Raw genomic sequence first — 13,893 nt, 5'->3', positions numbered from 1 at the left:
AGTCTTACTAAAGACATCTCAAAAGGAAGCGTATGCAGAGGGAAGAATAGAGTCAGCGGAAATGGAGTGACAGACGACCCCAGTAGCTGGAGGATTAACCAAGGGCAAACATCTAAGAGGACACTCAGGAGCCCAGTGACCTGGGCACGACCCCAGTCAAATTGAGGGGAATGCATATGAAGCCATGGTAACCCTAATATAAGTGGATTAATAGACTTGGGCAGCACCAGAAACTGGATCATCTTTCTATGTAAAGCTCCTACCGTCAGCCAAACAGGTGAAGTAACGCAGGAGATGGAACCGTTGCTGACACAATTGCCATCTACTGCCATAAGAGAGAGAGGGTGAGGCAATGATTGCAAAGGAATCTGGAGCCAAGAAGAGAGAGCCGCTGAGATGAAATTTTTGCATCTTTTAGGGTCTCCGTCAAACTTTTCCAGTAGCGGAATGCGCAGACTGGAGGAAGAGGAAGCAGAGACTGTGGCCACACTAGGCAATGCAGTAGCGGTAGAAACTACTGCAGTCGTGACTGTCAGACAACTTTGTAATGCATCTAGACGAGTAACAACCCCTTGAACACAATGAAGGAGCCGGGCTTGATCCGTCTCTTGCTGCTCTACTCTGTCGAAGTCAGCAAATTTGGATAAAGTCATTTCAATTAATATCGAGAAAACTTGGTTGTCTTTGTCTGAAAAGATACATATTGCACGCTATGGCGTGGAAGGGCGTACGCAGCCGCAACACGTGGCAATAACAGTTTTTACACAGTTAAACACATTTGCACAAATACGCACATCTGTAATTTGTACACATTAATTATAGTTGCAACACAGTTATTTATATCGAAATATAGTAGTATTTATGTGTAATATTATAAGTTATATGCATGTTAGTAAAACATAAGGTTCAGGTTAAAGGGATCATTTTGATTCCCTATTCATCAGCAACGGCCCGGTTCATTCGGCGAAGAGATCACACATTGCATACTCTAGTTATTGATGTTAGGGAATAAATCTTTAGAGTGATACAGGAATGACCCAATACTCTGGCACCAAGTAGCATCCTATTGCCTGGCAGCGGGACGCGTATGCGCAACAGGGCCAGTGGGCCAGGCAACCAGAGGCGAAGGGGGCAGTAACAGACGGCTGTCCTAAAGGAGCGGAGGGACCACGTCTGACATCCAGGGAAAGTGGAAGTGATTCTGAAATGGCCCCAACCCCCTGACCTCAATTAAAGCTCTTCAACACTTTCTAGGATTTGTAAATTATTATAATTTATCAAAAGATACTCTGCTTCAGTTACTCAAATTACAGCCTTGACACGGAAAATAGCTAATCCCAGGGTATGGTCACCTGAGGCGCTTGAATCTTTTCTTTGCCTAAAACAGGGTACCCTTCTGCACCCATCCTTCAACAACCAGATGTTATCCGTCCTTCCTTCCTGGAGGTAGTTGCTACTGCCATTGGACTGGGGACAGTCCTATCCCAGCGAGCGTCTTCTAGGGAACTTCATCCATGCAGCATTTTCTCTTGCAAACTACAACCCGCAGAGAGGAACTGCAGTATTGGATATATGGAACTATTAGCTATTAAATTTGCTCTTGAAGAATGGAGAACTTTCTTGAAGGGGACTCCTGTCCTAGGAAATTATATATAGATCAAAAAAATCTCCTTTACCTTCAGACAGCACAGTGTTTAAAACCTGAACCAATAAGAAAGGTGACCCTTTCTTATTGGTTCAGGTTTTGTTTCCATTTAGAGATTGGCACCCCTAAGATAGGTAGCGACAATAGGTTCTTATCTTATATAGTGTGAGTGCCTGAGAGATAATTTTTATTTACAGCCCAGTGTTTAAATCCTATCCAATCAAGGTGGTCCCTATTTTTCTATCATTTAAATCTCGTCCTAACTTCTTGACTGGGCATCAAGAACATGTAGGTGGATGCGCTATCGCTTCAGATCAAAAGCCTCCAACAGTCATCTTATTTTGTACCCCAACTGTGTTGTGGCCTTTACACTTAATGTCTATCTAAACTCCCACCAGAGAATACATTTGATAGTCCTAAACTTTGCCCCAGATTGCTACAGTGAACTCTCACTTCCCATTTCGCAAGTCGCGCAAGGGCAAAAAAACTCAAGAATTACAACACCTACTCAGTATGTGAGAGATTCTGTTGCAGCCTGTTCCATTTGCACTCAAACCAAAACTCCCTGACAAAAACGTTTCAATCCATTACTTCCCTTGCCAGTTCCAGACAAACCTTGGTCATACTGTGTGGCTGAATCTCTTAGAAATAACTTATTGTATAAATTTATTTTATTTATTGGCGCAGTGCTCCAATGTATATCATTGCAAATGTACTGATTTTGTTTTAGGAATGTATTTGTTTCTGAGGCTGTATACCATGTTGGAGGATATTTGTTTTGTAACCTTGCAGGAAATCCCATGCTAATTAAGCCTTTTTCATCTGTGAGTAACCAACACATATTTTTAGCCTAGATGCACAGGAGGGGGTTGTTAGCCTTTCATACTGTGTCTTAGAGAGATAGAAAATCTCTGAATAATCATCATCATCATTTATTTATATAGCGCCACTAATTTCGCAGCGCTGTACAGAGAACACATTCACATCAGTCCCTGCCCCATTGGAGCTTACAGTCTAAATTCCCTAAGACACACACAGACAGAGAGACAGACACACAGACTAGGGTCAATTTGTTAGCAGCCAATAAACCTAACAGTATGTTTTTGGAGTGTGGGAGGAAACCGGAACACTCGGCGGAAACCCACGCGAACACGGGGAGAACATACAAACTCCTCACAGATAAGGCCATGGTCGGGAATTGAACTCATGGCCCCAGTGCTGTAAGGCAGAAGTGCTAACCACTTAGCCACCGTGCTACTCGAATAATGTAATGGCAAGTAACTTGGGAAATCACAGATGAATGTAAATTCTGTTAAATCCAAGTTTAGAGAATATATTACATCCGGGCTCTAAATAGATGTTTTATCTCAGATGTTATGGTGATAGCTAGGATCAGGGTGATACAATCAATTGTACACCCCTCTTCTACCCAAAAGCAAGTATGCAACCATCCAGGTACCTTTGCCAGCCACTGACCCGCTCTGTACCTGAGAGTTATCAGAAACCACCAGAGCCCAGGCTGGAGAAGAAATGTTATGGCTGCGGGAAAACCGGTCACCTGAGGATGTACTGTTCCACAGCCCCAGCATCTCAGACTCATGCCACTAAGCCGAGTCCTAGGGCCTAACTGATTTGCTTAACTGGTGAAGGTGAGCCTGTAGAGTATGTTTCGACCCCTGCAAAACCAATGGCATGTGCCATTATCGACGGTGACTTCACGGGAAGAGTCACTTCTTTCACCAAAAGATCCCCCAAACATATGTGGAGGAACCTGCAGCCAGTCCAAGTGGGTCCCCAGCAGGGGGAAGGACTTGGGCACCTCAATCACTGTAGTGAGCCCCCATCTTATTTATCCGGCCAAAGTATTCCAGGGTCAACTACTGTGGCAGATGAACTGGAAAAGAAAGTGTCTGTAGCCATGGTCTACCCAGACTAGGGAGATGGTCAGGAGTTGCGAGATGCCATTATGAATGGCCTTCTAACCGATGTGATCTTTGGCAATGATGTTGGGGGTGGAATTGTGACAGCGTTTCTCAACTCCATTACCTAGAGCCAAGTGGCCAGACTACAATCTTCAGGATCTCCGCTTGCACAACCCAGCCCAGAGGAACAGACCACAGCTGCTAGACAACAGCTATTACCAGCAACGACTGCATCAGCCAACCCAGAGGAAAAGACTTCAGCTGCTAGATCTTCAAAAACTGGCCAGCTCTTTGCCTCTGGAAAGACTACATCTTCTAGCAGCACAGAGGATGTTGTCTCCGGCCAATCTGATCATGTGGGCATGCAACATGATGCTCCTTCACCTAGCAGTATGCCAGCTCCTGTGGTGAGTATAGCTGACCACATTGACCTTTCTCTGACCCTGGTAACCCCAATAAAGGCCCCTGTGCAGAGTGTCACGACTTACACGATAGTGAGGACCACAGGAGAGTTCTGGCCAGCTCAGCTCTCTGATCCCTCGCTGGAAGGCATGAGGCACCAAGATGGCAGTGGCCTTTCGGGGTGGAGGTGGGAAGTGTGACCTGGTGTAATGGCTCACTGTACCGGGTAGCCAGGAAGGTAGATGGGCATAGACCTATCAAGGAACAAGTTCAACTGGTGGTCCCACAGAACTTTTGCCCACGAAATTCCTATGGCTGGACACCAGGGGAGAGACCAAACACTGAAGTGCCTGAGATAGGACTTTTTTCTGGCATGGAATGTCGGATGATATCCGAGCCTATTAGTTCTTTGATGTGTGTCAGCGTGTTGGGCGCCCCAGTGCTTATGTTACTCTCAGGTCCTTGCCAATAGTCGGGGAATCTTTCCAGCAAGTGGCTGTGGACATAGTAGATCTACTACCTGTGCCCAGTAGATCAGGGAAGATCTACTATCAGGGAAGGATTTTGCCACAAGATAGCCTAAGGCTGTAGCTCTGTCCTCAATAAGTGCAAAAATGTCAGCAGACACGTTGCTAGTAATATTTAGTAGATTAGCATTCCCTATTGTGATCCTAACTAATCAAGGGACACAGTTCGTGAGTGAACTGATCCAATATCTCTGGGCAAAGTGTGGAGTAAGGCAGCTCTGTACTGCCCCCTACCATCCCCAGACTAACTTAGTCCACAGAGTCTGGGGACCTCTTGACCTGTTCCGGGAGTCTTGGAAAGGGGTACTACCCATTGAAGATGTCTCTGCGTTGGAATATGTGATCAAGCTCAGGGATCGGTTAGAGAATCTCATGGGGCTTTTGCCATAGTGGAAGCACAAACCAAACAGAAGCCTTGGTATGATCAGGGCACATGCCAGAGTATTTGAGGTAGGGCAGAAGGTCCTTGTTCTGATGCCTACAGGTCAGCACAAGCTACAGGCTGCCTGGGCTGGACTGTACACAGTCTCAAGATACTTTGTGACATTACCTATGTGGTACATTTGATAGCTATAGTATGCGGTAGCGACCTACCATATGAATATGCTAAAGGCATACCATGAGCGTGTGGAATCAGTAGCAGTGGTTTGCTTCTTGCTGACTGAGGAACCAGGACGTGATCCACTACCTCACTGCCTCGCGGATGCCAGAGCTAAAGGTGGTGTAAAGGAAGTGGACTGAGATAAGAAGTTGAGTAACCGGAAGAGGGAGCATCTTGAAGCAGTGCTGCTGCCCTTTGCAACTCTGTTTATTAGGAAGCCCGACCGGACTTCCTTGGGGTTTCACCATGTAGACACTGGTGAGTATAGGCCGATTAGGCAACCCACTTATCAGGTCTCACCAGAGGCCAAGGAGTGTATATACAGGGAGGTTCAGGAAATGCTTCAGATAAGTGTGATCCAGCCATCGCGCAGTTCCTGGGCATCCTCCTTTGTAATGGTTCCCAAGAAGGACAAACGCGGTTTTGCCTAGATTATTGCCGGTTGAATGAGGTTACCATGTCCGATTCCTATCCCTGGCCCCGCATTGACGGTCTGTTAGATTGGTTAGCTGGAGAATAGTATATTTCAACACTTGACTTTAGCAAGGTTTATTGGCAGATACCACTTACCCCAGAGGCTCAAAAATGTTGTCGTTCATCACCCCATTTGGCCAGTTCAAGTTTAAGTCTATGCCGTTTGGGATAAAGAACACGCCAGCCATCTTCCAGCATGTGATTTATTACCTACTGGAAAGGTGTCAAGGCTTTGCTCAGGTGTACTTGGACGACATTGCCATTTTCAATAAGTCCTGGGAGGACCATCTGAAACATGTAGGCCAGGAGTTGGAGAAAATTCAGTGACCATGTCTGACACTTACCCCTTGCCCTGTATTAACGCTTTGGTAGATATACTGGACAGAGCTCAGGTTTACCTAGAAGACATTTCCAACTTCAGTAAGATTTGGGAGGATAATCTGGAGCAAGTAGGGCCAGTGTTAGGGAAGATTAGGTGGGCAGGTCTGACTGTTAAGGCAGACAAGTGCCAAATGGTGTTACCAGAATTGCAGCACCTGGGGCATTGGTGGAGAAAGGAAGGTGTGACTGGTTCACTTATAAATTATGGGATAAATTTATTGAAAGGAAATAGCGCAGGGCGCTTATTTATATAATTGCAATGTACTGATTTTACTATATCGTCTAGCACTTTGCAGAGAAATGGCATTAATTTCTGAGGTATTAATTTCTGATGCAATAAGCATTGGTTGAGGAAGTCCAGCAACAACAGACAGGGTGGCATAGGCAGTCCATCCTATCGCAGAAGACTTAAGCCAGAACCAGCTAAGGTAGATGCAGAAACAAGCACTGGCCTTTTTTGGAATTCCAGGTTACTACAGACATTTTGACCCAGAATTTAGTACTGCAGCAAAGCTACAGTTACTGCAAAGAGCCATGTCACATATTAAGTTACTATTATATTAAACTGTATTTTATTGGATAATAAATATAAAGAAAAGCCCTAGGGCAAAATGTATCTATTTTGCTAAATGGACGTTATTTCGCTTTTTTTAAGGCGATTTGGCAACCACAGATGTATGAAAGTGTGAACTGATGGGAAATCGCCAGTAAACAGACGATAGCAAAAATCTGTGCTGAATTTTGGGCATTCTAAGAATACGAGTTGTCATATGTGTGAAGATGCGATATTGCAAATCTTCATTATCTCACTTTGAAACATGATAGAATAAAAAGCAGCTTTTTATAGGTGAGATTACCAACAACCTCAGCCATTGGAGTATGTATGCTAATGATGTCTATAAAAAGGGCCACAAAACTTTATTATTCTGAGGGTGTATGAAAATGAAGTTGAATGGCAATTTTTTTTAAGACTTTGTTGACTGAAAATGAAATGTTTAATACTGAAGAGAGGAGAAGAGAGGAACATCAAAATCACCAGAGTCCGCTGACGTTTGACCCTGGACTCCCTCTCAGCGCAGGAGATTGTTCAAATGTTTAGGCCTAACAGAGGAAACCTCCAGCAGCTGTATGAGGAGGTGAGAGATGATTTGGAGTCATTAACATGTCGCTCCTGGGATGCAAAAATTAATGTGTATCTAGTTACAAAGTTTCAGCGCTCAATATCACAGATCCTACTGTGTTGGTATCTAGTTTTCTGGGCTCAGTGTAATGTTATCTGGATGTCTAGATAAACTAGATATCACTAAATGTTGTCCTGTGTCTGGTGTGATCCTAACCAGTACAGCAGGCTCGATTAAATGTAAAATCAAATTTTATGGTAACACTATTGAGATCATACCATGATGACATGTCTAATAATGTGTAAGTCCATTCCTATCTAACTCAACTGAATTCAATCCATGTCGTACAAAAATGTCCACATATCCAAATTAGAAGAAAAACTAACCAGTCCAATACAATCTAACAGTGTTCAATTTCCAAAGATTTACAAAGTTAATTAAGGAGGAGAACACAGTCCCGATACTTGCGGTTAATATGTCAAGACAGTGTTTCCTGGGTCCGATAGCAGCAAGTTGACGTCCTATGTTGTAGGAATGACTTGTCGGCTATCGATAAATAATGAAGGAGCTCATTGATCGCAAGTGTGGCGTGCGTTCCACCGTGGAGCCTACGTAGCTATTTCCGGATAGTGATATAATAGGCCAATGCGTTTTGTCACATGTACGTGACTTCTTCAAGGCTTGTTCTATTGGTGGACAATCTCCTGATCGTATCTAAAAAGTCCTTGCTTAATCGTGATAGGTCAGGATTGCCTCATAGCTGTCGTTGCGAATCCTCATGTTGTATTGCTGCTCATGCATTGCTAAAACATGTTTTATGCGCAACTCCTGATGAAAATAATATCATGATATTAAAATGTAATAATTTTAGTTAATCAAAATGTTAGTAAATGAGGAACAAATATGCAGGTGTAACATAATTACAATAATGAGAACATTATATAACACGATTGTAATATAAACAGTAAGGACTGAAGGGATAATTATGAGAATGATGCTCATATCCTGGTGTACTGATGCTATTTTCTAGCTAATAGGTCACATGTCATAAAGTGACCTTAAGACCATACAAGTGACATAAATTATACGAGTTATGCATATTAACTCTATTGCCGTCGTGTGCTTCAGAAGACTAGTGGGATGGATCTAGTACTTGTTTTGGTACTTGGAATTTCTTGAATGATTAATCTTGTGGCGTATGCTGATATTTAGAGTGGAAGTATAGATGGTGAGCTAAGTGGATACCATCTTGATTGTATAATACCCATATAAGGCCTGATGGCTAGTGGTTATCTCATCCACCTTGCTATGAATCCCATTGACTGTTTGGCAGGGAGATTAACTCTAAAGGGTAGATATTCTACAGAACTTTATATTCCACCGTGTTTATTTGCTGGGTACTAGTCAACCCTACCCAGTATCACTTCTAAGTTCGGGATGGGTTTGGGCATACATTGGGAAGTATGACAGTAAGATTTTGTTCCTCAGACCGTACCTTCCCCAGCACAAGAGGGTCATGTACAGATACGGATATCAAAATCTATATTGCCCTCAGGAGTTAGGGTCTTTAATCATATATCCACCTGAGTTCCTCCGTATTTATTGTTCTCATGTAGCATATGACTCATATAACATACAATATACTGTACATATGATAAATGGTATGTACCCTGTATATAGTATAACATATAATAGGTACAATACTCATATAACATACAATATACTGTACACATGATAAATGGTATGTACCCTGTATATAGTATAACATATAATACTCATATAACATGATACAATACATATGAAGTAAAATATATTGTTCAAAACACTGAGCCCGGATCTCACCTTGTTATGTAGTAGAAATAGCACAGGGAACATAGTAAAATAAATATCATTTCAAAATGTGTCCTCAATGTGGGGATAAGATAACGTGATAACTGATACTGTGATCCATAAAGCGGCCATTTTTTTGTAGTACAAATAGGAAATCTATTAGTTTTATAAGTCAATCCAGCGGCGGCCATTTTCCTGTAGTCTGGCAGATACACCAAAGTCATATCGTCCTCTATTGTCCGCTTATTACACGTGACCTCCGGAAGGGTGAGACCCGGACTTCATTATATGTGGTGTAATGTGTAATATAATATTATACTGTTATTATATAGAGGGGTCTGTGCAGTGATATATGGGAGTAATAACTCCCAGCACACACTGATATGGGGGATTATTATTATTATATAGAGGAGAGGGGACTGTACAGTGATATATGGGGAGTAATAACTCCCAGCACACACTGATATGGGGATTATTATTATTATATAGAGGAGAGGGGACTGTACAGTGATATATGGGGAGTAATAACTCCCAGCACACACTGATATGGGGGATTATTATTATTATATAGAGGAGAGGGGACTGTACAGTGATATATGGGGAGTAATAACTCCCAGCACACACTGATATGGGGGATTATTATTATTATATAGAGGAGAGGGGTCTGTACAGTGATATATGGGGAGTAATAACTCCCAGCACACACTGATATGGGGATTATTATTATTATATAGAGGAGAGGGGTCTGTACAGTGATATATGGGGAGTAATAACTCCCAGCACACACTGATATGGGGATTATTATTATTATATAGAGGAGAGGGGACTGTACAGTGATATAGGGGGAGTAATAACTCCCAGCACACACTGATATGGGGGATTATTATTATTATTATTATATAGAGGAGAGGGGTCTGTACAGTGATATATGGGAGTAATAACTCCCAGCACACACTGATATGGGGGATTATTATTATTATATAGAGGAGAGGGGACTGTACAGTGATATATGGGAGTAATAACTCCCAGCACACACTGATATGGGGATTATTATTATTATATAGAGGAGAGGGGACTGTACAGTGATATATGGGGAGTAATAACTCCCAGCACACACTGATATGGGGATTATTATTATTATATAGAGGAGAGGGGTCTGTACAGTGATATATGGGGAGTAATAACTCCCAGCACACACTGATATGGGGGATTATTATTATTATATAGAGGAGAGGGGACTGTACAGTGATATATGGGAGTAATAACTCCCAGCACACACTGATATGGGGATTATTATTATTATATAGAGGAGAGGGGACTGTACAGTGATATATGGGAGTAATAACTCCCAGCACACACTGATATGGGGGATTATTATTATTATATAGAGGAGAGGGGACTGTACAGTGATATATGGGAGTAATAACTCCCAGCACACACTGATATGGGGATTATTATTATTATATAGAGGAGAGGGGACTGTACAGTGATATATGGGAGTAATAACTCCCAGCACACACTGATATGGGGGATTATTATTATTATATAGAGGAGAGGGGACTGTACAGTGATATATGGGAGTAATAACTCCCAGCACACACTGATATGGGGATTATTATTATTATATAGAGGAGAGGGGACTGTACAGTGATATATGGGAGTAATAACTCCCAGCACACACTGATATGGGGATTATTATTATTATATAGAGGAGAGGGGTCTGTACAGTGATATATGGGGAGTAATAACTCCCAGCACACACTGATATGGGGGATTATTATTATTATATAGAGGAGAGGGGTCTGTACAGTGATATATGGGGAGTAATAACTCCCAGCACACACTGATATGGGGGATTATTATTATTATATAGAGGAGAGGGGACTGTACAGTGATATATGGGAGTAATAACTCCCAGCACACACTGATATGGGGATTATTATTATTATATAGAGGAGAGGGGACTGTACAGTGATATATGGGAGTAATAACTCCCAGCACACACTGATATGGGGATTATTATTATTATATAGAGGAGAGGGGTCTGTACAGTGATATATGGGGAGTAATAACTCCCAGCACACACTGATATGGGGGATTATTATTATTATATAGAGGAGAGGGGACTGTACAGTGATATATGGGAGTAATAACTCCCAGCACACACTGATATGGGGATTATTATTATTATATAGAGGAGAGGGGACTGTACAGTGATATATGGGGAGTAATAACTCCCAGCACATACTGATATGGGGGATTATTATTATTATATAGAGGAGAGGGGTCTGTACAGTGATATATGGGGAGTAATAACTCCCAGCACACACTGATATGGGGGATTATTATTATTATATAGAGGAGAGGGGACTGTACAGTGATATATGGGAGTAATAACTCCCAGCACACACTGATATGGGGGATTATTATTATTATATAGAGGAGAGGGGTCTGTACAGTGATATATGGGGAATAATAACTCCCAGCACACACTGATATGGGGGATTATTATTATATAGAGGAGAGGGGTCTGTACAGTGATATATGGGAGTAATAACTCCCAGCACACACTGATATGGGGGATTATTATTATTATATAGAGGAGAGGGGTCTGTACAGTGATATATGGGAGTAATAACTCCCAGCACACACTGATATGGGGATTATTATTATTATATAGAGGAGAGGGGACTGTACAGTGATATATGGGGAGTAATAACTCCCAGCACATACTGATATGGGGGATTATTATTATTATATAGAGGAGAGGGGTCTGTACAGTGATATATGGGGAGTAATAACTCCCAGCACACACTGATATGGGGGATTATTATTATTATATAGAGGAGAGGGGACTGTACAGTGATATATGGGAGTAATAACTCCCAGCACACACTGATATGGGGGATTATTATTATTATATAGAGGAGAGGGGTCTGTACAGTGATATATGGGGAATAATAACTCCCAGCACACACTGATATGGGGGATTATTATTATATAGAGGAGAGGGGTCTGTACAGTGATATATGGGAGTAATAACTCCCAGCACACACTGATATGGGGGATTATTATTATTATATAGAGGAGAGGGGACTGTACAGTGATATATGGGAGTAATAACTCCCAGCACACACTGATATGGGGGATTATTATTATTATATAGAGGAGAGGGGTCTGTACAGTGATATATGGGGAATAATAACTCCCAGCACACACTGATATGGGGGATTATTATTATATAGAGGAGAGGGGTCTGTACAGTGATATATGGGAGTAATAACACCCAGCACACACTGATATGGGGGATTATTATTATTATATAGAGTAGAGGGGACTGTACAGTGATATATGGGAGTAATAACTCCCAGCACACACTGATATGGGGATTATTATTATTATATAGAGGAGAGGGGTCTGTACAGTGATATATGGGGAGTAATAACTCCCAGCACACACTGATATGGGGGATTATTATTATTATATAGAGGAGAGGGGACTGTACAGTGATATATGGGAGTAATAACTCCCAGCACACACTGATATGGGGGATTATTATTATTATATAGAGGAGAGGGGTCTGTACAGTGATATATGGGGAGTAATAACTCCCAGCACACACTGATATGGGGGATTATTATTATTATATAGAGGAGAGGGGTCTGTACAGTGATATATGGGGAGTAATAACTCCCAGCACACACTGATATGGGGATTATTATTATTATATAGAGGAGAGGGGTCTGTACAGTGATATATGGGAGTAATAACTCCCAGCACACACTGATATGGGGATTATTATTAATATATAGAGGAGAGGGGACTGTACAGTGATATATGGGAGTAATAACTCACAGCACACACTGATATGGGGGATTATTATTATTATATAGAGGAGAGGGGTCTGTACAGTGATATATGGGGAGTAATAACTCCCAGCACACACTGATATGGGGATTATTATTAATATATAGAGGAGAGGGGACTGTACAGTGATATATGGGAGTAATAACTCCCAGCACACACTGATATGGGGGGTTATTATTATTATATAGAGGAGAGGGGTCTGTACAGTGATATATGGGAGTAATAACTCCCCACACACACTGATATGGGGGATTATTATTATTATATAGAGGAGAGGGGTCTGTACAGTGATATATGGGGAGTAATAACTCCCAGCACACACTGATATGGGGATTATTATTATTATATAGAGGAGAGGGGACTGTACAGTGATATATGGGAGTAATAACTCCCAGCACACACTGATATGGGGGATTATTATTATTATATAGAGGAGAGGGGAATGTACAGTGATATATGGGGAGTAATAACTCCCAGCACACACTGATATGGGGATTATTATAAATATATAGAGGAGAGGGGTCTGTACAGTGATATATGGGGAGTAATAACTCCCAGCACACACTGATATGGGGGATTATTATTAATATATAGAGGAGAGGGGACTGTACAGTGATATATGGGAGTAATAACTCCCAGCATACACTGATATGGGGATTATTATTATTATATAGAGGAGAGGGGACTGTACAGTGATATATGGGGAGTAATAACTCCCATTCCCAGCACACACTGATATGGGGTATTATTATTATTATATAGAGGAGAGGGGTCTGTACAGTGATATATGGGGAGTAATAACTCCCAGCACACACTGATATGGGGGATTATTATTATTATATAGAGGAGAGGGGTCTGTACAGTGATATATGGGGAGTAATAACTCCCAGCACACACTGATATGGGGGATTATTATTATTATATAGAGGAGAGGGGACTGTACAGTGATATATGGGAGTAATAACTCCCAGCACACACTGATATGGGGGATTATTATTATTATATAGAGGAGAGGGGTCTGTACAGTGATATATGGGAGTAATAACTCCCAGCACACACTGATATGGGGATTATTATTATTATTATTATATAGAGGAGAGGGGACTGTACAGTGATATATGGG

General features: G+C 41.7%; 1 protein-coding gene and 1 pseudogene across 3 annotated transcripts in view; both read left to right on the top strand.

The window, feature by feature from the left end:
- Positions 1 to 13,893, top strand: part of LOC142160094 (uncharacterized) — a 341,050-nt gene that overhangs the window by 17,076 nt on the left and 310,081 nt on the right. The window contains exon 1 of one of the 3 annotated variants that reach the window (XM_075215036.1): positions 9,149 to 9,170. The exons of the other annotated variants lie outside the window; for them this stretch is intronic. The gene's annotated coding sequence lies outside the window, so the exon portion shown is untranslated. Of the gene's footprint in view, positions 1 to 9,148; positions 9,171 to 13,893 lie in introns of those variants that run through there. 3 annotated transcript variants of the gene reach the window in all.
- The window catches only part of LOC142160090 (uncharacterized), a 344,815-nt pseudogene that overhangs the window by 201,356 nt on the left and 129,566 nt on the right, over positions 1 to 13,893 (top strand).

Source organism: Mixophyes fleayi, chromosome 6, assembly GCF_038048845.1.
Source record: "Mixophyes fleayi isolate aMixFle1 chromosome 6, aMixFle1.hap1, whole genome shotgun sequence".
Lineage (NCBI taxonomy): Eukaryota > Metazoa > Chordata > Amphibia > Anura > Limnodynastidae > Mixophyes > Mixophyes fleayi.
The sequence above is the reverse complement of the archived record's forward strand: the minus strand, read 5'-3'. Positions and strand labels throughout refer to the sequence as shown.